The sequence below is a fragment of the Rattus norvegicus genome, chromosome 9 (genome assembly GCF_021556685.1).
Source record: "Rattus norvegicus strain SHRSP/BbbUtx chromosome 9, alternate assembly SHRSP_T2T, whole genome shotgun sequence".
Taxonomy (NCBI): Eukaryota; Metazoa; Chordata; class Mammalia; order Rodentia; family Muridae; genus Rattus; species Rattus norvegicus.
In genome coordinates this window covers 29024800-29050310 of record NC_141542.1, presented here as the reverse complement: position 1 = coordinate 29050310, position 25511 = coordinate 29024800, and the positions used below count along the sequence as shown (strand labels likewise).

Here is a 25511-nt window from a genome sequence, read left to right as displayed (position 1 = left end):
TTAGATTTGCAACGCGCCTTTTACAATAACCGCGACTGCGACGCAGGAAGCAATCCTGCAACGGGTCCGGAGTGGGAAGGCGGCAGCTTCCCGGCCACCAAGCTGCTCTCCCACCCCTCCCACTCCAAGGGGGCCTCGAGTCTCCCACCCCTTCCTCCGATCTGAGTCTCTGCTGCACTCGGGGGACTGACAGGTCCTCGGCTCGTGGTCCCATCCTCTCGCGTTCAGAGACTCGCCAGCTTACAAAAGGTGCAAGCTCACGCGTACACAACGCGGAGCGCGGAAAAAAAAAGTCGTCCGTGCACGGGCTAAGGGAAGGCTGCGAACAATGCACCGGGCGGCCCGCGCCTGCCGGAGCGCGGCGCCCCGGGGGACAGGGGCGGCGGGCGGGGGCCGCGGCGGAGAACCCGCCGCGCTGGACACCTTACTTCCTGCTTCCCCGCCCGCCGCCAGCCCCAGCTCTGCGGAGGGATATCTCTCCCCTCCTCTGTCCCTCTCCCTCCCTTTACCCGCCTGTCTGCCCCCCTTTTCTGACCCCCCCAACTCCACCCCGCCTTTCTCCTTTTGCAAGAAAATAATTTGACAGTCGATTTGCTGACAGGGGAGGAATTTGCATCCTGGATTAAAAAAAAAAAAAAGGCCGAGAGGAGCTTAGGAACGGTTGCTAGGGGTGGGTGATGGGTGAAAAGGGGTGGGTTGGGGTGCTGGGGAGCGGATCCGGAGGGCTCGGGGAGGGGGCCATGCAAAAAGGTAAGGCCAGGTTAGCTCGGCTCGGCCCTGAGTGGGCTGCGGCCGGGGGAGGGGCGAGAGATACATATGTATTTCTGTCTCCCCAGCACACCCCCTTCCCTCTAAGCGATGGCTGAGAGGCGGTGCATGCAGATGGGGAGTAAGTTTCCTGGAGGGGAGGAGGGTGGATGCACGCGCGCAGCCCGGCGCTGCAAATTTCCACCGGGGAGGGAGAGAGTGACTGGATGCGGAGAGTTTGGAGTTGGAGGGCAAGGAAGGGAGCAGGGCCTGGGGGAGGGGGGGGAAAGAGGGGTGCTGGTGGTGCTGTATCTGGGAGTAAGTTTCCAAGAACGAGAGAGCCTGCACGCTTGCTTGCTAGCTAGTAAGTTTCTGTCCGGGGAGGGCGCGTGAGGAGGAGGGGGGGTGTGCATGTATATAGAAGGGGGGAGGGGGGAGCAGATTTCCTGCGGGGAGGTTGAATGCATATGGAGAGGAGATTTCCTGGAGGGAGGGTTGAGGCGTAGACCGGACCGAGTAAGTTTCTTGCTGGGGTGGTGGCTGAAGGTGGTGAGTTGGTGCTTTGGAAAACCCAGAGCTTCCCACCCGGGACTCGGGGGGAGGGGGCCGTGTTGTGGGAGGGAGGGGCGAGGGGCCAGGTTCCCTGCTTGGGGAGAGGGGCTTGCATCTGGGGAGTATGTTTCCTGGCGGAGCGATATTTGTTTACAGGCTGAGGGCAGTACTGTAAATGAGTAGCTGCGAGAAGGCGGCTGACATAAATTAATATTGAAATTATTCCATCAGCTCGGCTCGTCCCCCATCTCACCCCCCAAGTGGAGATTGGTCGTCTTGTGGGATTGCCCAGGCACTTGTTGCCGAAACAGCCAAGGTAGGCGAAAAGCTTATTAAGTTTCATTAAAAAAAAAAAATAGTTGGGAGGAGGGATGCTCCGTAAGAAGATGGGGGTGGAGTGTGGAGGGAAGCCTGCGGGGGACACAGAAAGACAAGTCTCCCGCGGCCTCTTTACTTTCTGTACGTTAGCAGGGCCTTTTCCCTTTTCGCCTTCTTCCCTGTTCCCTCTCCTGGCTCACAGCATCCCAGCAAAGGGGGAGGGGTGAGGTGGGCGGTGTAACTGGCAAACCCCAGCTTGAAGGGTGTCGGTGGTGGGATTGAAATTGAAGGTTGGTATATTATAATGCCTCCATTCTTCCAGCCAAGAAACCGCAGGACCCTAGGGATGTGTCTTTTGGGGTTTTTGACATGATGCATATGTGTATATATGTGAGTCTGCGGGCTCTGTGGGGGTTGGGTAGTCCCCAGAAGTAAGTGTGGCCACCCAGGTGGGAGAAGTGTGTAAGCCGGCAAACTTGCCTCTTCACTCCCCAACTTCAGGGGAGTCTGGGAAGTTACTGCTGGTGGGCTGAAGAAGCCGAAATTACAAACCAAACCACCACCGTTTTACCAACGGAGGCAGACTGACAGCACCTGGCAAGGCAGCCTCTGGCCAGCGCCTGGCTGGGGCTTGTGTGCCAGCCATCCTTGGGTTAAAGAAGAAAATGCTTTTGGGTTCCGGGCAGGTTAGAGTCAGCTTGCTGTCAAACTCCCCGGACAAATGTTGCTCTGGTAAGTGGAGTGTTTGTGTTGTAGTTAGTGCTTGGTCTTTCCGTGGTCCTGGACTGTCTTGTGAAGTGTGTGGAAGTCATGCTTAAGAGATGACCAATTCAGGCATGGCCCAAGACCTCAGCAGAGCATGCCTGGGGGAAGCAGTTTGCCTGGGCCTTTTCCTCAGGTGATTTTTTTTTTTTTTTAAAGAAAGGAGTTTTAAGTTGTCCCAGGTGGTGACAATCTACTGCACGTGACATACTTCTCACGCAAGGAGTTCTGTGTGGAAGTGTGCTTTGCAGCTCACTCGGCCAAGATGCAGGAGGACCCAGCACTTAGCTAGTTAAGGCAGCAGCGTTCGCCTCTCTTTGCTTGCTTTCTTGGCGCCCAGCCTACTGGGTTCTGCAGACACTTACTTTGATGGGTGCTGGTATGGGGAGTTGAACTTGGCCAGGATAATTTGAGCACCACAGGGTCTGGCCAGGAACTGGTCAGTAGGGTTAAGGCATAGTCAACCAACACTGGGGTTAACTAAAGTTGGCTAAGCTTTCCTGAGTTCTGTAAAGAGGTTTTGAGTCTAGCAAGGGTAACTGTGTTTAAAAAAAACAAACCAAAAAAACAAAACCAGGAACACAAACCCCCTGTCTTTATGTTATTGGTGGTACATTTTCCTTCCGTCCTTCCTCCCATCTGGTTTCAGGATCCAGGGTTTGATATTTGGAGAGTTGAGATAGTTAGAAAAATTAGTGCCACCTATCACATGTTCCCAGCTAGGCATTAGCTAAACAAATTAGCAGTCATCTTTACCTGGGCGGGCCAGCAACTGAGCCTGATTGGCTGCATGTGCGGGGGAGTAAATAAGAATTCCTCATGTGTGTTTATTCCAGGGTGGAATTATTTACATGTCTAACCTGGAAGCCAAGAACAGTGCTTCAGTCCCCCCCGCCCCCCCTTAACATTTATGAGATTTATTTTATTGTCTTGCTTTGGCCATTAATCAAGTCACAGTAGCGGAGACCCCTCCCCCGCCACCGCCATTCAACTGAGAACGTTCCCGTGGTAAGAAAGGTTTGATGGCCCAAGAATCATAATTCATTCTTTTTAAAATATTGTGACAATTGTCAGGATTTGATTTACGGGAATTGATGCCCAGAGTGACACACCCCTTTGGGCCCCGCCCTTTTGGGCATGTCCATTCCCCCCTCCCCCCACAACTGATTGTTTAGAAGCCAGTCTGACATAGGGGGGGAGGGGAAGGGGGAGGGGAGGAGGGAGGGAAGGAAGGCGCCCTTGCCTTCTGCATTATAGGTACGGAGAAGATTAATTTTGTAGGTTCCAGAGTGAGCGTGGGTCTTTTCACAGCTTGGTAAGCAGGCGTCCACATCGCAGGGATGTGCTAATATCAGAGAGCACTTACCCAAGCTTGCTGTGAAAAGAGTGTCTATGAGCTGTGCAGAAAGCACTCTGTTAACCAGCTAGGGCCTCTGGTTTTTTTGTTGAGTTCAGAGTTTAAATTATAAAGAAGGGAGAGGGGACAGGGCGTTGTGCTCTGTGCTCCGTATCCAAAAATGCGCAGACATGAAAACCAAGCTTATGTGGAATTTTCTCTTTCTTCTTTGATGTATAGGTTGATTGTAAGAACACAAATATTGTTTATTTTCCCCCTCAGCGGGCGGAGTGGGGTGGTGCATAGAAGAATTTGCTGTGGGGCTGATGGGGTGAGAAGTGCTAAAATGTTTATATTGAGTAGTTGGTTCAAGTTTGTGGGCATTTGGACCGTGACAGAACTTCTAAGGTGGCTGGATACTCAAGGCAGGCCAAGGCGCATATGAAAATGGATAGGGTACCAATTTCTAGCTGCTTCTGCCTATGGGGGGGGTTATTATTATTATTTTTTAAAAGGATGGGCCTTTGGATTCCAGCTTTATTCTAGTGTCATGTGGAGTGAGGGCCCAGAGCTCTTGACACTGTCTTCCTGGGCCAACGGCCAAATTGCTTCATGGACTCGGGGCGAGTTGATTAACTTCTGTTTTTTTCTTCTCATGGAGAAATGGATTTGTACGTTGGCATTCCACAAAGACTCTTGAGTGGCCTGGCAACTGTGCCAACGTGTAAAAGCCGTTACTTAGGAGAGCCTGTGGCCGGTGTAGAACCATTCATTCACTTCATGTCTTACGGATTTTTAAAAAAAATTTTTTTTTTTTGTAATTGTGCCTATGTGCATGAATCTGCCTGCAGAGGCCAGAGGCCTGGGGTCCCCTGGAGCTGCAGTTACAGGCAGTGGGGGACCCTCCTCCCGGGTGCTGGGAATGGAACTCCAGTTGTCCGGAAGGAGCAGTAAGTGCCCTTCACTGCTGGGCCACCTCTCCAACCCTGTTGTAGATGTGTTAAAAATTAAAAAAAAAAAAAAAAACCTCAATTCCACGTGCTACTGGAGTAAGAACTGGTACTTTCAGGCACCCAAAATAATTTCAGTTCATCTTCGAAGTTTCCTCTCCAGCCAGCTGGCTGGATGAGCTAACGCTTAGTCAAGCTTGAGGTTAATTAAGCCACTGTTCCCAGGCAACAGGTAGCTTTGGGGAGGAGAAGGGGACCCCAAAAGCTCAGTGCCTGTTTACCTGTGATTTGTCCGAGTAGTGACAGGGTCTTTACTGACGGTGTATGGTGACTTCCAGGACCTGTCCTGCCACCCTGGCCTTTTCGGGAGAAAGCTCTAGGTGATTTTATTGACTTTGGATATTGACCCAGAAAAATAAGGATCCAGGCAGGTGCTCTAGTCCTCGGGCTGCGGCGTGAGAGGTCGCCCTGGAGCAACACAACCCCTGCTCATTTCTGAACTCAACAGAACTGTGCTGAACAGGGAAGAGGGCCGAAGTCCTCGGAGATCTTGTGGGAAGGCTACAATCTTCAAGGATCTTGTGGGTTAACCGTATTTTTAGATTTTCATATTGGAGGGTAACTGGCGAGGTTGAAATGTAGTTGAGATTTTTGTCTAAGCCCACCCCCACCCCCACCCCCACCCCCACCCCCACCCCAGCTCCCTCCCGGAAAAGGACTTAAACCAGCCGGATTGCAGTTCCTGGCATGCTTATCAGGGTGCTACAGGCGAGCGTGCATGAGTGTGTATGTAGATGCCTGCCTGCCTGTGTGCGTGTGCGCATAAGCAAGCCAGAGGTCAGTGTTACCCATGTCTCTTCCTCAGGTGCCTTATTCATTCACTTCACTGTATTTATTTGTGGATCTGTGTGCCACTACACACATGTGGAGGTCAGAGGATGGCTTGTGGGAGTTGATTCTCTGCCTCCACTCTGTGGGTTCCGGAGGTTGGCAGTCCCTGTGGCACATGCCCTTACGACATGCCCTCACCTGTTCGGGCCTCGCTCTGGCCCTCTTCACTGTAAGTTTTGAAACAGAATTTCTCACCGTATCTGGGGCTCATTGATTCCATGGCTGGCCAGGGAACTCCAGGAACCCATCCTCCTGCCTCTGCCTCCCTGTGCTGGGATTACAGCTCTGGAGATCCGAACTTGGGTCCTTCTGCCTACGCAGCCATCACTTTACCCACTGAGCCATCCCCCAGGGCTGCGTTTCTAGTAACTATTAAAGGCTTTCTATGTGAGTTGCTCCATGATTCTTTTAGAAAATCTCTTCTGAGTTAAAGGACAGACGCAGCCACCAACCCCCCCTCTGTGATGTTTTCTAAGAATTTCAAATTGTCAGAGTAGCCACTTGGAGGAATTTGGGCAGAGGACACGAATATTTGGGGTGTTTGTTTGTTTCCTCCTAGATGACAGTAAGTTAGGAATGGTGTGGGACACGCTGAGCTACTGGTCTGCTGACGTTGAAAATAGTTTTTTTTTCTTTTTTCTTTTTTTTTTTTTTTCCAGAGCTGGGGACTGAACCCAGGGCCTTGCGCTTGCTAGGCAAGCACTCTACCACTGAGCTAAATCCCCAACCCCGAAAATAGTTTTAGAGGAAGAAGAGAAGGGAAAATAAAACTTTGGGTCTAAATGGCTATGAAAATTTTGGGATCATATAATGCGGTATTATTATTATTATTATTGTTGTTGTTGTTGTTTCTGACATGGGAAGCCCTGTTTTTCGTTTACACATTTAAGAGATACTTTTTTTTAAAAAGAATTACTTATTTTTTTTATGTGCATAAGCCTTTTGTCTTCTTGTCTGTGCATGATCGATGCCCTCAGTGGCCACAAGAGGGCATTGGATCCCCTAGAACTGGAGTTGTGGGTGGGTCGTGAGTCACCATGTGGGCGCTGGAATTGAACCTGGGTCCTCTGCAAGAGCGACCAGCTCTTAACAGCTGAGCCATCATTCCAGCCCCAGTTAGCATAGTCTTTGTTGAGCACGTGCTTTTGCCAATCACATTAAGGGACTAGGAACACTGGTGATTGGTTATAAAACATGCTTCTCTCTCTCTGGCCACCAGGAATGGACATAGGCAGGCGGGGATGCTGCAAACTGTGATGTATGCTCTTGTGAAGTAGTGACCAGGCAGACGACTTAATGCAGCCTCCTTGAGGAGTAGGGTGGGAGAAGACAGGGTGGCCATGCAGAGGAGAGCCTGTGTGAACAGCTTTAGATCTGTAGGAAACTAGGGGAGACCACAGATAAGGGGAAGAAGAAAGGGCGGCAGCCTGGGACAGCCATTCAGAACCCAGTGGGCTTTGGAAAGGGTTGGAAAGGCACACCTCTAGCCCCTTCCTTTCCTTTTTCTTCCTTTCCTTTCCTTCCTTCCTTTCTTTCTTTCTTTCTTTCTTTCTTTCTTTCTTTCTTTCTTCCTTTCTTCCTTTCTTCCTTTCTTTCTGCCAATTGTTAAAAAGATTCTTATTTTAAGTGTGTGTCTGTGTCTGTCTGTGTAGACTAAGACTGGTCTAAACTCACTGCCTACCCAAGGCTGTCCTTAAACTAGTTTCAGTCTTCTTGCTTTAGCCTCCAAGGATTAGCTGGGATCACAAGGCCTCTAGCCCTGGGCCCTGCTTAAATATTTGGATTTTTAAAATATTACATCTAAATTGTGAGTGTGTGTGTATGTGTGTGTGTGTGTGTGTTCATGTGCGTGTGCACACTTGTGCCCACCTTCCACAATGTGGGTCCTGGGAATTGAACTCAGGTTGTTGGACTTGGCCGCAACTGTCTTTTTGCACTGAGCCATCTTGGCCACCCAACGCTTTGTATTTCTTTTGCAGTGTATCGAGTGGGACGTAGTGCGGCCTAACACAGTTCGAGGAGCTTGACGTTTGAAGGGAAATGGAGACCGGTTGTTGTAGAAGTGTGTGTATGTTGGGGGTGGGGGTGGCCACAGTAAAGAAGCAGTTGAGATGGTGAAAGAAGGAGATGACCAGGGGAGGGGCAGGTGTGTGTGGGATGGAGGTTGGAGACAGAGCAGGCCGAGTTTGGCCTTGATAGGGTAGACAGGATGTGGGGTCACTCTAAAGTTTCCGGTTGGTGCACTTGGAGCGATGGTGTCCTGTTTGCTGAAGTCAGGGAAGACTGGGAATTGAGGCGTACAGTCAAGATATTTCCAGTTGAGCATTAGTAAGTTGGAGGTGGCTGGTAAACTTAAAGTGGATATGTTAAGTCCATAGTCTGATAGCCAGTGTCACAGGAGGTGGGCAGCCAGGCGAGAAACGAAAGAGCCTAAAGCCCCTCTTAAAAATTATTATTATTATTATTATTATTATTTATCAGGTGGCTAAATCCAGGAGACCCGTCAAAATGCCAGGTGAGGATGAATGGGTTATATGGAGTGTGTGATTGTGTGTGTGTGTGTGTGTGTGTGTGTGTGTGTGCACGTGTGTGTGTGATGCTCATGGTGTGTGTGTGTGTGTGTGTGTGTGTGTGTGTGCACGTGTATGTGTGATGCTCATGAAGGGTCAGTGTGATGGTTGAGAGGGACCACATCGTGGAATGAAAAACCTGATGAGAATTGGCATCTGAAAATTGTTCTTTGACATCTACACACATTCGATGGCAGGAGTTCATCTCCCCTCTTCCCTGACCCTCCCCCACTACGCACACGCACACATACACGCACACACACATATACACATACACACAGGCATACACACACACCGTCAGATAGACTTGATCAGTGGAGAGGGCTGATTGATTTCGAGAAATGGGCTGGATCAACTGAGAGAAGCTGTCCAGCAGGTCTGAGGGGAAGGATCTGGCTTTTGCAGTGTGGAGCGATGTCTCCTCTCTCCTGTCCTGAGGGTACAGCTAGAGTGAAGGTGTGGGTGGCCAGACAGGAGCTCTTAGACTCTATGATGCACTGTCCCCTTCCCTGTACCCCAGGCTGAGGCTGCACTGTCCTTGGGGAGGGTCCAGGCTCAGAGCACTGGCCAGATACTCCAAGGGTTAAAACTGCATCAGAAATTACACTGCATTTTTTTTCCTGATCATTTGACCGCATTACTGAGCAGCACAGAGAAAGAGCAGATTACTTTTGCTTAAGGAAAACAGTCTTCAGTTCTTTGGGGCCTTCCATTTGCTTTCTTTGCCAGCTGGGACTAGGAACAGACCTTAGCCCTGTGCGAGAGGTGAGCCGTGGTGCTATATGTTTTGAGCAGGAATCTTAACAAACAAACACTAACCACACTGCACATTTGGTCAAGTGCTTGTGGGGCATGCATGAAGCCCTGGCTCAGTCCCCACCACTGTACCAGCCAGGTGCTGTGGTACACACACCTAAAACCCTAGCCAGGGCTGTAGAGAGAGGCAGGAGGACCCAGAGTTCAAGGTGATTTTCTTCTGCGTAAGGAGTTCGAGGCTGGTCTGGGATGCACAAAACCCTGCGTGAATAGGCGCCTCTCATCGCTTCTGCCTTTCACCAAAGTATCTCATTATCATATGCTGTGACCTCTACAAGGCCTTGACTGTGGGGTTTATGTGGCAGGTGGGTGGGTGAGGAGGGAGTTCAAAGATCCAGTTGTGCTCCCAGCTGTTTCTCATCTCTAACAGGAGGATGACACCATCTGTCTCCTCCCCTCCTACAGTTGCGTCTGGAAAGTATAGATTCCAAGAGGCTTCGCGTGCAGACGTGCAGGCAGGCGGCGTGATGGCCTATTCTGCAGCCCATCTTCAGTTTCGGATGTGAAACCTGAACCTCTTTCCCTAGTTCCCAGAGCCTCTCCTAAAACCGCTTCGCCCACTCTCGCTCCCTCCCTGTAGCTGCTTTCTGTTTGGGGTTTTGTTCCATCGTTTTCAAGACTGCTCTCATGGCCCCAAGTCGGGCACCAGAAATGTTGGCTGAGAAATGCCAATCGAACTCTGAAGGCAGTCAGTGAGACTGGCTCCCTAAAGGGACAAGAAAGGTTGGTTTGTTCCTCAAAGAACCCCGTGAGTCAGGTGCAGGGGAACCTGGAACTTACTCAGGAAGGCTGGTTGTGGCTCCAGATGCGCATATACCTGTGTTTACATTTATTTATTTAGCGTGTACGTACATGTGTGTGTGCGAGTCACACACATCTGTGCAGGTCAGAAGACAAATTGTAGGACTTCATTGGTTCTCTTCTCCCACCCTGTGGGTCCCAGAGAGGAGAGAACTCTCTGGGCCTGGTGGCAGGCACTTTGACCTGCTGAGCCATCTCTCTGGCCCTCCGTGTCAGAGCTGTCTGTCTTCGGTAATGTTAGAGGCACAAAACGGAATCTAGCATAAAACAGACCTTCACTGGACACTGGAAAGTCATTTCCAGTCTTAAAAAATCCACCCCGCACACTTGGAGTTCGGTTGTCCGCCGTAGAAGGTGAGGCTTGACTTACTTATTTTAAAATGGTTTTCACGGTGAAAAACTTGAACCACACCCAACATAGGAGCTAGGACTACGCTGGCCTCACTGCCACGGATTGCCGGAGAGATTTTGTCGCACCGTGGATGGAGCGTCTTCCTGTATTTATGTGGGGAATGCATATTGTTTGAAACAGCAGGATGTGGTTTGGTGTTACTGGAGAGGGAGATAACTCACAAGGACGTGCACGATACCTCACGAGGATGGGCACGACACACTGACTGACGTGAAGTTCCTAGGATTTTGAGGTTCCCAATGGTCTCTGGCTTGTCTTACTGATAGCTCCCAACAGCAGTGGAAAGTGCTTAGATGCCCCATAGCCAAAGACAGCCGCACATATTGACTGAAACCTCTGACTCCAGAATAAAGGGAAAGGGGAGGAAAGGGATTGAGAGCCACACGTGTAGCTGGCAACCAATGCTCATTTTGATGCCACACCATGAATGGCCTGTGCTCTAGAACGCAGCACAAACGTAGTCACAGCGTCAAGGGGGCTGAAAGGGTGTTAGGGCTTAACACTCCAGTGACCCTGGTCCTCCAAAGACCACGTGTGAACAGCACATGTTTATCTACTTGTCTTTTCATGGGTATGGCCGTTTGCCCGTGTGTATGTCTGTGGACCACATGCAATCAGTGCCCCACTGGAGGGCAGAAGAAGGTGCTGGATCCCCTGGAATGGGACTTACAGATGATTGTGAGCTGCCGTGTGGGTGCTGGGAATTGAACTCAGGTCCTTAGCAAGAGCAGGTATTGTGTTTAACCACTGAGCCACCTTTCCAGCTCTGCCCCACCCCTGACGGAATGTAACATTTTTGAAACTCACATTGGCTTTGGGTTCTGTTACTCTGGGCGCACACAGCTTTCTGGTTTCTTGCAGTTAAGGCCAAAATTTGACTTTGACAATGCGGCAGCTAGTTCCCTGGGTTGGACCACTTGGAAAGGTTCTCCCGCCTCATGTCTTGGGACAGGCTCTGACCCTGAGACATCACAGGGCCCTAGACAGTTTGCTACCTGAGAAACACTAATTTCCCTTGTGCAGATAGCTTAGTCATATCTACCGTACCCCTACCCTTTAGGGGAAGGCCCTGCTCGGATGGATGCTGGACGTGTCACCATAACATGGGCAAGGCCTTTTTTTTTTTTTTTTTTTTTAAGAAAAAGAAGAGGGTTAAGAGTTGATATCCAAGGAAATTTGAGTGTTAATTGAGTGTCTCCCAAAGTCCACAACCATAGGAGATGCAGTCCACCCTTAAAACGAAATAGAGGCTGGCTCACAGAACTCTCAGCTGGTTTTCTGTGCCTTCTTGGCTGGGTAAGTATATGACTGTCGGAGGTTGAACCATGAGGACCCCAAGATTTCCCTTCTTTTGAATAGTTTTAGCTCATTGTGAGCCACTCTAGATCTGATGATATCTCTCATAAATTCCCATTCCGTAGGTATCTGGATGTCTGTGCGTGCCTTGCCTGATCTTGGGACAGGACTCTCAAGGCCTGCAGGCCACGGTCCTGGGACCCCAGCAGCACTTGGCTTGCAGAATCACCCTGCTCAAGTTTGCCCCTTCTAGACTGAGTTTGGGGAGGGCAGAACTGGGTCACCTCTGCGCTCTGCACCCCAGCTTCTTGCACACAGCCTGCGGCTGGTTGGTACTGTCTACATGCTTATATAAGAATCAGATTTTTTTTTTTCCGTTTTTAAAAAAAAAAAATTTTTTTTTTTTAAATCTCTGGTTTTCTTCCCATTGGTTCTTGATGTGGGGAGAAACCCAGGCCCCGTGTTTTCAGCCTGTGAGGGAGATCAGAGCAGGGTAATAGTTCCTTTCCTTGCCTGTCTGTGGCCTTGCAGCATGGCTTAACTAGAGCCCTTGAATGCAAACACCGTCCCATCCCCCATCCCTTTTGATAAGTGACATTTTGTTAAATCAGTTATTCAAGGCCTTATCTATATTTCTGTCTGTGCTGGCTTAGTCAAAATAGGAAAGAGGGAATATTAGATTTCTTCACCCGCCCCCTCCTCCTTCCCCTTTGAGCAACTCTGCCGAAGCTTTCTGATAGGGGAGGGGCGCCATGTCCTTGAAGCAGCAAACGGTTCCTGCAGAAAAATGTGGAGGGCTTGGGCTTACAGCGAGTGGTGCTTTTTAGCAGCTGTGATTTTTCCATTTTTCTTCCCCCCCCCCACCCCTTTCCTCTCTGTTTTGATTAGTGGAACTCATTGTGTTGTGGGGTAGGGGTTGTGGGGAGGGAGGAGGGGTGCCCGGGGAGCAACATTTCCGGGGAGAGCTCAGAGTTCGGGAGGGGTGAGGGAGGGAAAGGATTTATTGAAAATATATGTCTACTTCGGCTATGATAAAGCAGCAGGCATGTAAAAATGCAACAGGGAAATCATTATTGCGGTAATGCAGGCAGGCTTCGCTTTCTCATTAGCAGCGCTCAGCCCACGTGGAGGAGGGGGTGGCCGAGCTGCCTTGAGAGTCGGGGTATTCAATTATAGCAGAAACTCAGGGGAATTCTCTCCACCTTCCCTGCGCCCCCCACCCCCGGCTGCCTTCGCTCTTTTCTTTCCCCTCCCGATCGCTTCATAACCTTTTGGAAGCTGCTGGTCCGGGTTCCATTGCTTCCTTCCTCGCCCCTGCCACCCCGAATGCAGTGGGGACCGAATGCAGCGGGGACCGCGTCATTTTGAAGTTAGAAGGAATTAAAATAAATTCTCTTGGGAACAAGTGGAGCATTTGGGTGACACTTTGTGAGTAAGAGGCTGGATTTTTATCTTTTGCATTCCAGAGAACAGGAGGGTGGCCTGTATGGGGGTTCAGGAATTTGCATACTCCCTGCCTCTTTAATACTGGCACCCTTATGGAGCGCTCCGTTTTGGGCCTTGTGCAGCTTAGTCCTTTCATACTTAACCATTCACTGTAAGGGCTGATGCAACGTTCCGTTTCTTCCCCTTGGGGAAACTGAGGCACAGCTTATACTGCAGTAGCTTGCCTGGGATCATGCACATGGTAAGCGATGGAGTTGGCGCCCAAGCCCGGGACTGACCCAGGAGACTGGATTCTGGAGTCACTTGTTCTGAGCTGACCCATAGATTCTGAGATATACCCGCAGATACCCCGGATGCTGATGGAGAGCTATAGGTAGAGTGATGAGGACGCTTGCTCACCAAGGTCTCTCCTTCTAGAGATCCAAGAGAGGTCTCAGGTCCCCGTTAGAGAGAGGTCAATCGATACCCTCTCCACTACTTGTTCATCAAATGTTTATGGGTCGTTGCCGTGTACCAGGGTCGCACCAATGACTGGAACCATCTGGATGAAACAGAGGAGCTCAGGGTCTAGTTGTGGGAATAGAAACATGATTCTAGGGGCTGGGGATTTAGCTCAGTGGTAGAGTGCTTACCTAGGAAGTGCAAGGCCCTGGGTTCGGTCCCCAGCTCCGAAAAAAAAAAAAAAAAAAAAAGAAACATGATTCTAGTGGCTCCTGCCTGGAAAAGGAGGAGTTGGGAAACTGTCTAGAGCAGTCGTGGAGGCGGTACTGAAAGGGCTTGTTCCGTAGAGAAGGCCAGGGCATGTCACATCATGACTGTGGCCGTCCATACAGACCAGGCCTTGAGGAAGGAATCCCTTGTGCAACTTCAAGACTTACCTGTTCATCTCAGTCCTGTTGGACCACTCTATCTAGCAGAAGCACCCCACACCAAGTGACTCAGATGACAAATACTTCTTAGTTCAAGGGTAGAGAGGCCAAGGTCAGTGAGTGGCCAGATCCAGTATCTAGTAGCAGCCTGTTTCATGATCAGAGATGGCTGTCTTCTCTTTGGGTCCAAGCATGGTAGGATGGAGGATAGGTGGACGTTCTGAAGGTGTGTGTGTGTGTGTGTGTGTGTGTGTGTGTGTGTGTGTGTAAAAACAAGAATCATGTATATGAGATCTTCTTCTAATGACCACCGTCCCCTGCCCTTCGTAGGTCCCACCGTCTGATGCTATCACATTGAGGGTTAAAATGGCGGACACCATTCGTCTTGTCTTCATTTTCCATTGTCTGCCTATTTTAATGCCCTATGCTATCTAATACAACACCCACTAGCCTTTCATGACTATGTAAATTCATTAAGAGGGGATAAAGTTAAGAGCCCCGTCCTCCAGGTCCATCAGCCACAGGTCAGGTGCCATGGAGCAGGTGGCTGTCCAGACAGCCGGGGACAGAGCGTGTTCACATTGGCAAGAATGTCTGGCAGCCGGTGGTGGTGCTGGGACTTAGCCTTGTCTGCCTGGGGAGGGAGGGCTCTCCCTTCCTTACAGGCCTGTTTCAAGTATTCCGGACGCCTTCTCTGGAGGCCATGTGGGTTTCTTCTATCCAGCTGGTGATCCCTTGGTGGGTCTTTCTCTGCTCTAGGACACAGTCTTCGGAAAGACACAGGCCGTGGCTTCTCACAGTGTCCCGGCACTCAACTTGAGTCTCAATGGCAAGAGGCAAGGGGACTGGAGAGATAGCCAAGAGGTTAAGGGTCTGTTCTGCTTTCGCAGAGGGCCTGGGTTTGGTTCCCAGCATCACATTGGATGGCTCACCAACCACCTGTAACTCCAGCTTCAGGGGATGCAGAACCCCCTACCGGCCTTTTTGGGCACCTGAGGTCAGGTGTACATAAATATAACTAAAATACCCCCTTTTAAAGGTGGGGGAACCTGGAGCTGTGTCAGGACATTGGTCTTAGCCCTATCGACAACATGGGAGTTACTGAAAGGTTTGGCATTAGGAGGATCTGTGGGGAAATGGAGCCATCATGTGCCCGTGTTTAGGAAATTCCCTCTGGGGAGGTGAGGTGAGTAGGTCAGAAGGACTGAGCAACTGGGCTTTCGGTGTTCAGTGTAAAAAGAAGACAGGTTTCCTATCATTCACATTCTGTGTAGTTTTTAGTGCTGGGGATTGAACCCTGGGCCTTCTACATCAAATTGAGTGTCCCACCCCTGCGCTGTATCCCTAGCCTCGATGACATTTTGTAGGTTGAAGTTCTTGGTTGACTGTGCTGGTGAGGACTGTGCTGGGATATTTGACTGCTCCCTCCCTCTGGTGAGGGAGCTGGAGAGGAGTGGAACAGAGCCACTTGTCAAAGCATTGTTTTTAAGTCTCCCGAGTAATTATTGTCTCGGAGGCTTACTGCCTCAGTCTGCTATAGAAGCTTCTAGTACAATCTTTTTTTTTTTTTTTTTTTTTTGGTTCTTTTTTTCGGAGCTGGGGACCGAACCCAGGGCCTTGCGGTTCCTAGGTAAGTGCTCTACCACTGAGCTAAATCCCCAGCCCCGCTTCTAGTACAATCTTATCTGGGCCTAGAATGTTTTCAACCTTGGAGACTAAGCTGGTAATAAGCTCAGCCTTTCTAGTTCTTTCTGAACTCTGCTGGTTGAGCTGTTCTGCCTCGAACTCCTCTCCACGCTGACTGACTCAATCTGGCTTCTCTCAGCTTCTCCTGAATTGCTCTGCTTGGACTCCAACTAACTCTGGCAATCTGTTCTAACCTTCCGGCTCCTTCTCATTCTCTGGCTTCTTCTGTCTTCACCTGTGTCTAGCTTGTTCTCTCTCTCTCTGCAGTCTGCCTACAACTGTCCTAGAGAAACTGCCTCCAATTTTCTCCCCTTCTCTCTGTACTGCTCTCTTAAGTAGCTTCCCTTCCCTCTTCTCTCGAGAGTCGGGCATATCCTGTTCTGTCAAATCTTTCTCTGATTCGCCACTTTGCCTGCCACTCAGTTAGACATCACTTTCAAACATGGGTACATCCTTCTAAAAGACAACTTTACCTTCATTATCTGGGATTAAAAATGTGTACTAAGGGTGTGTCTGTATTCTAGCGAGAGGGATTCACCACAACTAGAAACAGGGCTTTTCAGTAAATAACACAATCTTAGGGTTCACAGTGTGATCAAATATCGTGCCATAGCCACTCACTTCATGGTTGGAGGCAAGGAGAGCCCCACTTCCCCCCAACTTCCTGCACACTTTCAATGACTCACTAGGCCCCACCTCTTAAGACACCTTTCAGTAAGCACTGCTCTGGGGGAACCAACCTTTATCACATGAGGCTTTGGTGGTGGGGAAATGACAGCCCCCTCTGGAAGGCCAGCAGGGGCTGAGGAGGGGCAAGAGCTCAGGGCTTTGTCCACAGTAGATGAGAAGCCAGTGCCTCTTCTCTCCATGGCACAAGCTTAAGAGAGGTGCTGCTGAGGGGGTTTCCCTTCCCTTCTCTTCCCCTTACTCCCATTCCTGTTTCTCTCTGAGGCCCAGTCTCTTTCCCTCGCTCCGTGGGCGGGAGGCCTCTGTCCCCTGCGATTCCTTCTGTGCACAGCTTATTCCTGCTTCCCTTCTGGGTGTGCCTCGAGCTCCAACATTACAGACTGAAACACCATGGTTGGGTGTGAGCGGCAGCTGAGGGGGCAGTGTTGGGCCTCCAGCTGTCCCCCTCTTCCAACTCTTTACAGGCTCCTTCCAGAGGACACTCTAGGGGACCTGAACTTAGAAGCTTGTACAGTGTGTTAAAAGGGAGTCTGAGTAGTAGGAGATCCCATGCAGGAGACTCTTGGAATCGGTTAAGAGGAACCAGGGTGCCAGATGTAGAGGCCGAATTGGCGAAAGAGGATCCTTTCCTTCTTTAGAAGACAAGGCAGCAGCATGCTTGGCTGCTTCAACCTCACTTGAGCGTTTGGGGACAGGAGTCACTTGAAAATGTCAGAGCCACTTGTAAATTCATCATTCTCATTTGACCTCTGAGCATTTCCGAAAGTGTGGCAGTGTTCCTCTACCCATTGCACAGATGGGGAAATGCGGGCACAGAGGAGTTAAGAAGATTGCTTCAGGGGGTTGGGGATTTAGCTCAGTGGTAGAGCGCTTGCCTAGGAAGCGCAAGGCCCTGGGTTCGATCCCCAGCTCCGAAAAAAAGAACCAAAAAAAAAAAAAAAAAAAAAGATTGTTTCAGGTCTCATGACTGGTGAATAGTAGGGCAGAGATTCAAATCCAGAAACCCAGACTTGACTGTGTAAAAGCAGGTACTTTCCCCACTTTTCCACATTGCCTCCTATTAGCCTGTAAGTCAGTGAGGCCTCAGTTTTGTTAATATAAATACTGGCATGTGATGGACCACAGATGGATAGGGTACCGCACTGGCCCTCAATACTATCCTTGACCAGTTTGGCATCCCCGAGCCTCAGATTTCCTGAATGAACCGTTTGTTATTTCTTTGTTTGGAGACAGGGTCTCCTGTAGCCCAGGCTAGCCTAGAAGATGCAATGTGGGCAAAGGTGACCTTGAGCTTCTGGTTCCCCTTCATCCTCCCCAGTGTTAGGATAACAGGGGTGCACTTGTATCACACCCTGATTATGTGGAGCTGGGGGATTCAAACCCAGGGTCTTGTGCATGTCAGGCAAGCACTCTCCTCACTGAGCCACATCCCCAGCCTCGGAAAGGTTTATTTCGAGAATAAGATGAGAGAAAAGATGCAAATTCTAAATTCACAAGGCTCCGTGTTGCCACTCAGGGCCGTGGGGACGGCGTGGGGATGCTAAGACTGTGCTAATTTCCAGAAAATGTTTGGATCTGACCACATTCGTGGACCTGCCCAGATTAGTGGTATGTCATGGGTCTACGTTTCTAGACCCATCTTGCTTTTTTTTGCCCAGAATGTTGTAATTAAGATTTATTATATAATGACTTCTCACTGCTTTTCACTTTTTTTTTTTAAAAAAGATGTTTCTTTTATTTCTGTTTCATGGTTATGAGTGCCTTTGCCTGCATGAGTGTGTATATTACTTGCCCACAGAGGTCAGAAAGGGGTGCCTGGATCCCCTGGAACTAGAGTTGCAAACAGTCATGAGCCCTCTGACATGGGTACCTAAGCTGGGCTTGGAGTCCAGCGCTCTGATCTGATGCTCCCACTGTTTCTCCAGCCCTTTTGGTTGGGTGTTGTGAGAGAGGACCTTGCTGTGTGGTCCAGGCTGCCTTGAATTCTCCATGGTCCACCTGAGCGCTCTTAAATCACTGTCGCGCCTGGCACGAGCTGTTAACTACGTTTCTTAGTATTTATTTTATTTGTGTGTGCGTGTGAGGATGTGTCCCGACGAATGTATGGAGGGCAGAGGACAAGCAACTTTACTCTTTGCTTCTACCACTTGGGTCCCGGGATTCGAACCCCGGCAGATGTCCAGTCTGGGCTGTAAGTGTGCTGCCCGCTAAGGCAATCTCTTAAAAATTTAAAAAACGTCTTTGACCATTTCATTCACGTATATGATATATTTCTGCCATTTTACCCCGTTACCTTCTCTCTCCTCCTGTAATCTTTCTCTTCCTCATCCCCTTTTCTTTCCAGCAAGTCTCTTCCCCCCCTCACAGTTTTCTTGTTTTGTTTTTGTCTCTTGTTTTTAGAGGCCAGAGGAGACAATTCAAAGCCTCAGTAAAGTTTTTGTTTGTTTGTTTTGTTTTTGTGGCTGAATTTATATAATGATGAGTAAAAGTTACTTCCTGGACCGGGTTTTGATGGTCTCTAAATCCCATACGGCGATTTCGAGGAGTCTGACAGAGAGGCTGTAACGTCTGTGGGCTTCCAGGCCGATCACGCAGTCTGATGGTCAGAAGGTCTGATGGCTGACATTTTAAACCTGGGGCTGGGGCTGGGGCTACAGCTCAGTTAGTAGAGGGCTTAGAGCAAGCAGGACGCCGTGTGTTCCAGCCCAGCACCACAAGGTCTAGAGTCCTTTATTCCCAGCACTTGGAAGTTCAAGGTCATCCTGAGCTCCACATCCAGCTTCAGGCTAGGCTGGGACACACAAAACTCTATACACACAAACCCCTGTGTGTGTGTGTGTGCATACATATGTGTATATGTATACACATATAAATATATATACACATATACATGTTTATATGTATATATAATATGGTATATTACACATGGTATAATATGGTATATATGGTACACATACATATATATACATATACACACATATATGTATATATACATATACACACATATATGTATATGTGTATATGTAACATGTTATATACATGTGCATACATACATATGCATACATATATGTGTGTATATACACACATATAGTAACATATTAATATAGTGTATATATACACATATATAAATATAAACATATATGTATATATAACACATATGTACATACATACACAGACAGGCACACACAAACACACACACACACCCATATAAAACTGTATGGTTGTTTTGTGTGCTTTGACAATGTCTGCCCTCAGGCACGGAGAGCAAACACTACCACTTGAATCCAGACTCCTTCAGTCACTGGAAATAATGCTGACCTTTAGGGCCTGTGAAATGAACAGGCGATACTTGGTTAACACAGGGAGTTATGTGTGCATGGCTGCCTGACCCCTCAGGTCAGCAGATCAGTCAGTGAGCACTAGACCTGGGCTACTGTGAATGTGGGTCACCGTCTTGCTCAGGAAACCTTTGAAAAATATTTTCTTAAATACTTAATATCTTTTCAGATATACTATGTACTGGTTATAATTTATTCAGTTAGCTTTATTAGTTTATCTCTGATTATTAAAATATAGCCTACTTATTGTCTCTAACTATTGCAAATATTTTAATGAATGCAAATATACATACATACATCTTTGAACACCTCTGATTATTATTATTAAATTAATTAACTAATTAATTAAAATAAACTTCTAGAGAGAACTAAAGAAAGTGGACATTTCCAAGGTTCATTGTTCTGGTTTTGTTTGCATGTTTGTTTGTTTTTGAGACAGGGTCTCATGAAGCCCAGGCTGGCCTCAAACTCACTACATAGTTGAGTGACACTGGCTTTGAACTCCTGATCCTTCTAAGTCCACTTTCCAGGTGCCACAGTCACCGTGCCCCGCCCCTGTCTGTTCATGTTTCTAGCTGGTCATTGGGAAGTTTTCACCTGCACTGTGAGCCGATGAAAATACCCACCTAACTCCAGTCTGAGTGTGGCTCTTTAATAAGAAATCGGGGGGCTGGGGATTTAGCTCAGTGGTAGAGCGCTTGCCTAGGAAGCGCAAGGCCCTGGGTTCGGTCCCCAGCTCCGAAAAAAAGAAGCAAAAAAAAAAAAAAAAAGAAAAAAAGAAATCGGGAGGTTCTGTGGCCTGGGTAGCATGAGCTCTCTTCCAGTAACAGAATTCACTCGTAGGCTGTATAGATGACTTGGGTTGTTACTTAAAAAAAAAAAAATAAAGATCGTTTTTCTAGAGTTAGACTTCCCTTGTGAATTCATAGAACTCTCTCCTTTTGGGAAGACAATTTGAGGGATGCTGCTTCTCTGTTAGTGTGGACTGGGAAGCATCCTTCTGGGCCAGAGTGCAGCTGAGCCAGGTACCTACCTGGTCCAGGTCAACAGACCAACATCATTCTTTAATAATAATAAATTTCTAAAGTTGTGTGTATAGGTGTGCACGTGCACGCATGTGTCTAAGTGTACATGTGAGCGATCACTGATTTACTTTATTTTTCATTTTATGCGTGAGCGTTTTGCCTGCATGTATGAGCACCATGTGTGTGAAGTGCTCATGGAGGCCAGAGGAGGGCACTGGGTCTCCACCCCTCCTGGAGCTGGTGTCGCAGGTGGTTGTGGGCTGCCGTATGGGTGCTGGGAATCACACTTGGGTCCTGCGACTGCAATGAGTGCTGTTAACCGTTGAGCCATTTCTCAGGCGTGTCCCTGAGACATCATTCTTGACTCTTCAGAGTTAGTGTTAATAATTCCTAATAGAGGGATTATAGAGCCTGGGCCCAATTTTCAAAGAATGTGTTGGGTTTTTTTTTTTCAACTTTTATAAGAAGACCAAAATTACAATCATTCCTTTCGCAGTGTCAGAAACACTAGATTGTTTTACGTGAGGTGAAGTATTGAGAAAATATTTCCGCCAACATGCTAGAGAGCGCAGAGATAACGAGAGCTGGCCACCCCTGGGTGGGAACAGGATAACGTGTGATGACCTGTGAGCGGCTCCCCTGAGTGTGTTTTCAGTAATAGTTACTTTGTTGCCCTGACTTTGCGTAGTGGAAGCTTTGTGTGTATTTAGTTCTGCATCTTTTGCCTCAGACTTCACCTCGTGCTCCTGTAGTAAGCACTCAGGGAGATGTTGCAGTGGGGCAAAGTCTTGCTGCAGGAACGCAGTGACCTGAGTTCGGTTCCCCCAGAACCCAGATAAAGCTGGAAAGAGAAAGAACTGGCCCCGTGAAGTTGTCCTCTGACTTCCACTTTTTAACACATCTCCTCCCCATTTCATGCATATGTACAAAACAAAAACTGGTTTGAGCGTTTTGTGTACTCTTCGATGTCTTAGTATTTGAACCTCTCCCTAACTGATGAGAGATGCCTCATGGGCTAAGAGCACTGACTACTCTTCCCAGAGGACCAGGGTTCAATTCCCACCACCCATACGGTGGCTCACAACTGTTTCGAACTCCATGGTCTGACCCCTTCACACAGACATACGCACAGGCAAAACACCGATACACATGAAATAAAAAATAAATAAATTATTAAAAAAGGAACTGCTTTACACAGTTAACTAGACAAGTCTACATATTTAAGTTAAAAAGATTTAGTTGTTGTAATTTACTCATATGTGTCTGTGCTATGTGAGTTTATGTGTATAATAGTGTATACCTGGTTCTCTCAGAGACCAGAGAGCGTCAGAATCCTTGGAACTAGAGTTACGAGCAGTTTTGAGCTGTCTGATGTGGGTTCTGGAAATGGAACTTGGATCCTCCAGTGATTTTAACTGCTGAGCCGTCTCTCTAACCCTTATATATTAAGTTTTAGATGTTCTTTATTTCTTCCTCAGATTAACTTTCTTCTGTCTGGAGTACAGTGTGTGTGTGTGTGTGTGTGTGTGTGTGTGTGTGTGTGTATCTGTGAGTCTGTGTGTGTGTGTCTGGTGTGTGTGTCTCTGTATCTGGTGTGTGTGTCTCTGTGTCTGGTGTGTGTCTGTGTCTGGTGTGTGTGTGTGTGTGTGTGTGTGTCTGGGGTGTGTGTCTCTCTGTGTGTGTGTGTGTGTCTGGTGTGTGTGTGTGTGTCTGGTGTGTGTGCCTGTGTGTGTCTGTCTGTGAGTTTGTGTTTGTGTGTCTGTGTTGGCTTCTGTTGGTGTCACAGTTCTCTCAATATTTGCCTGAAAAATGTCACTTACTCACTTTTAACATTGGGAGGCTATTTTTACCGGCCATAAAATCCTAGCGGTGTTTGCGCTCAGCCCTTCATGGATGAGAGTCCTTTTCTTCTAGCTTTCTCTCTTCTGTTTAAGGAAAGCTCTGCCCGAGTTGCTGCAGGAGCCCGTGTTGCTGTGGCTGGCTCTGCTGCGATGCATGACACTGACCCTCTTCTGTGCGCTCCGTGGAGTTTGGGGACACTTCTAGGAATCACGGCATATGGTTTGGGGTTGGCTTTAGGAGAATTCTTGGGTTGTTCTCTCCGGATCTTGCTTTTGCTCTGTTATTTTTCTCCTTCTCTTCTCAGATGCCAGCCCGTCTGGCTTTGATGGCACCTGCTGTGACTGACTCTCTCCGAGGGCTCTGTGTTTCAGTTGGCCCGTCTTCCTGGCTAGTAGTCATTCTCCTCTTTCTCCTTTTTACTCTCAAGCCCTTCTATTCAGTTCTTAAGTTTAGTTGCTTCAGTAGTAGGGATGTTGTGTAATTTTTAAAAACCTTATGGGTTGTGTGTGTGTGTGTGTGTGTTTGGTTGAAATTTAAACCTTTGTTTTTTCTGAACTTTACCCATTTTTTTTGAGTTCTGTTTGGGATCCAATTGGGATCAATTGGGGTCCAATATTTGGACCCTCTATCACATTTTTCTTTATGGATTGTACTTCTCCAAAGATTTGATCCTATCCCATGATATTGCCTGGTAATTTTTGTTTGAATGCTGAACGTCTTACATGGACAGTGTAGAGGCTCTGGATGTCCGCTCGGTTGGGTTCAGGAAGGCCTGGTTGTGTTTCTGACTTGCTTTGCCTTTGGAGATACATTTTAGGGTCTTCCTTGATTCCTTCCTTGTTCATAGGTCACCGTGAGGACACCAAAGTCTTGGCTTAACGCTTTAGGTTTTCTCCCTTTGTTTGAAATAGGGTCTCACATGGCCAAGGCTGCCCTCAAACTTTCTATGTAGGTAAGAGCACTCCCCACTTTAGCCTCCAACGTGCTGGGGTTTACAGCCCTGAGCCACCGCATCCAGTCTTTTTAGTGCTTTAACAGCTTCTCTCTGCTTAGACCTCTCCGAGACAATTCTGCACACCAAGTGCCAGGAAAAGAGAGGAACCGCTCACAGAAGATCGGACTGTGTGCTTTCCTTCTCTGTCAGGTCTCAGAGGCCCTCAAAGCACTGAACTATAATTAATTTTTTAGATTTATTTCTTTTTATTATGTGTGTGTATGTTTGTCTGCATGTATGTATATGCATCGTGTGCATGTATGTAGATCAGAAGAGGGTGCAGTATCCTTCAGAATTGGAGTTACGCATGGTTGTGAGCTGTCCTGTGGCTACTGGGAATGGACTCTGGACCCCTATAAGAGCAACCAGTGCTCTTGACCAGTAAACCGTCTCTCCAGCCCTGAACTCTAGTCAGATGTCTCCCTTGGTGCTTCTCCTGGTTTCCCATTAGCTGTGTGCTTCCTGTCCCCGTCACCTCCCCCTGCAATCCCAAGGGAGGAAACAGTAGCACTGAGATGTGCCCCACATGCTGCCCTGTCCCAGGTTGTCCAGATGCCTCGAGTCCTTCCATATGTCGCAAAGCATTTCCGACTTCACATTTCATCCCTCTTATAAGGGAGATGTGCTGACAACTAGAGTTTGATCCCTGGGACCCACACAGTGGAAGTGGGGGACTGATTCCCTCACAGGCATTTTGGCAATTTTGCTCTCACATAAAATAAAAATAAATGTTAAAGTTAGTCCTTCACCACAGGCTGGAGAGCTGGCTCGGTGGGTAGGAGCACTCACTCTGCAAGCATCTGGATCTAAGTTCGAATCTCCAGCATCCAAGAGCAAAGCGAAACATGACCGTCGTCCCAGTGTTGGCGAGGGGACACAGGTGGATCCTGGGAGTTCCCTGGCCAGCCAGCCAGCCAGTGGAACACACAAAAAGCCCAGGGTTCTGAGATAGACCCTGTCTTAAAGGAGTAAAGTAGAGATTCACCTTGGTGGGTATCTGAAGTCTTTCTATGGCTTCTCTGTATCGAGCTTGCCGGCAGGCAGACTGGCACACCCCTATTGATGCAGCTAATGCATACGTCCTCCCCGCCTTAATATATTTGAAAATAGTCATAATACTTCCTGCTCGTCAGACATTGTGCACGTTGTATAATCTAGGCTTTAAATTCTCCTAAGAATTTTAGGGCCACATGGCCGCTTTGAAGAGGGGCGATCGGGAACAGGAGGGGTTAAGTTACCTGCTTAACCCCTGTGTGTTAAGTCACGCAGCTGATTTGGACGGTTTGGGTCTGGACGGTTTGGGTCTGGAGCGGGACTTCGAACTCTCGTCTTCTGTCCTTTGACTCTCCGAGTTCCCATTTAACATGGCTTCCTTGCTACTGGTTCTAGCTCATTGGAGGGCTTCCCCATTACCTCTTGGGCTCTACAATCATTCTTGCTGTCTCTCTCCAAACAGGATCTCACGCATTCCAAGCTGGCCTTGTTCCTGATCTCTTTCCCTGCCTCAGCAGGTGTGTGCCACCACATCTCGTTAATGTGGTCCTGGGGCAAATCCCAGGGTTTCTCCGGTGGTGCCAGCAATCGCTACCAACCAAGCTACATTGCATCTGCCTTCCACTAATTCCCTTATTTGCCCCCTCCACACACACACACTGCAGGGTAGTTGCTAGATGGATATGAAGGTGCAGACAACTTGGGAAAAGGAGTTTCTAGAAGGTTCCGATACAGGTGTTGTTGTTGGCATTTACCCTGACCACATTTGGCCGCCTGGTAGCTCACCGTGTATCTGTTCTGGGGGTTCTGGCATGTATTGAATGACTGGGGAGTTTCTGCTTCCTCCGCTGAGTTCGACTGGCACAGGCTTGCCGGGCCTTCGCCTTCGCAGTTTAGGGAGAAGGGAGAACTCCATCGTCCTCTCCCTCCTGTCAGCCTCAGGTTAGAATAACGGTTGACACACAGCGCTCAGCCCAATTGGATTACCAGGCAGCCTTCCCACAGCTGGTGGAAACTGCTAAGCTTTGGTCTTGTGAACTGGCTGTCTCCGTTTCTCTGCTGACTTTAGTACCCGGGTACCCCACTCTCACGTTCTTAACCTCATTCAACTCTCCTTTCCTTCTCCTCTTTCTTCCTTTGTATTGACTATGAATTTTACAGATCTTAATTGTCCCTTTTT

The 25511-nt window shown here is 48.5% G+C and overlaps 1 protein-coding gene across 47 annotated transcripts in view; it reads left to right on the top strand.

Annotated features, from left to right (window-relative positions):
• The first annotated feature begins 431 nt into the window (after nt 1-431).
• Trerf1 (transcriptional regulating factor 1) overlaps nt 432-25511 on the top strand; it is a 226699-nt gene continuing 201619 nt past the window's right edge. For 13 of the 47 annotated variants that reach the window (XM_087565841.1, XM_087565832.1, XM_087565822.1 and 10 more), the window contains exons 1-2: nt 854-1111; nt 1531-1615. The gene's annotated coding sequence lies outside the window, so the exon portion shown is untranslated. 47 annotated transcript variants of the gene reach the window in all.